This window comes from Anarrhichthys ocellatus, unplaced genomic scaffold (genome assembly GCF_004355925.1).
Source record: "Anarrhichthys ocellatus isolate YVR2014 unplaced genomic scaffold, GSC_Weel_1.0 scaffold18, whole genome shotgun sequence".
Classification (NCBI taxonomy): Eukaryota; Metazoa; Chordata; class Actinopteri; order Perciformes; family Anarhichadidae; genus Anarrhichthys; species Anarrhichthys ocellatus.
In genome coordinates this window covers 7,405,824-7,406,375 of record NW_022280048.1, presented here as the reverse complement: position 1 = coordinate 7,406,375, position 552 = coordinate 7,405,824, and positions in this window count along the sequence as shown.

Genomic DNA, 552 nt, shown 5'->3' with positions numbered 1-552 from the left:
TGGAATTTTTCCCACATGACACAGAATAAAAAATTGCCTACAGCAGCTTTAAAGAGAAGGTATATAATAGACTTCCAGCCAGATGGTGTACATCTTATCTCTGTCACAGTGCTGGAGAGGAAACATTTCAAAAATATGATTGATGGCTTCAGAGGGCGTTCTTTTACTTCAGCACTTTCTTGACTGAGGTGCACGTCTTACTTGAAACAACACTGTTTTCTCTGCCATTAATCACAGTACATTACAGAGTCTATACTAATGTATAACCTCTTACAGTGAGGATTTCTTTTTTTAATTACAGAGGTGTCTCATGATGCGTAGCCACAAACCATTATTTAGTAAAGGTTAGGCTCAAGTTTGGTGGATTACCCCCCAGTTGCTTAGCATTTCTTCGAAATGTCACTCCTTTCAAAAAGAGGAAAAGTAGCACTTAATGGTTCCTCAGGGCGGGGGAGGGGGGTGATCTTTCAATGTCAAAAATATGTATTTGCGTCCCACGCGTTTGAAGGTGATTATGTGTGCTCGTTTTAATCAGTGGCTATGAGATACTCT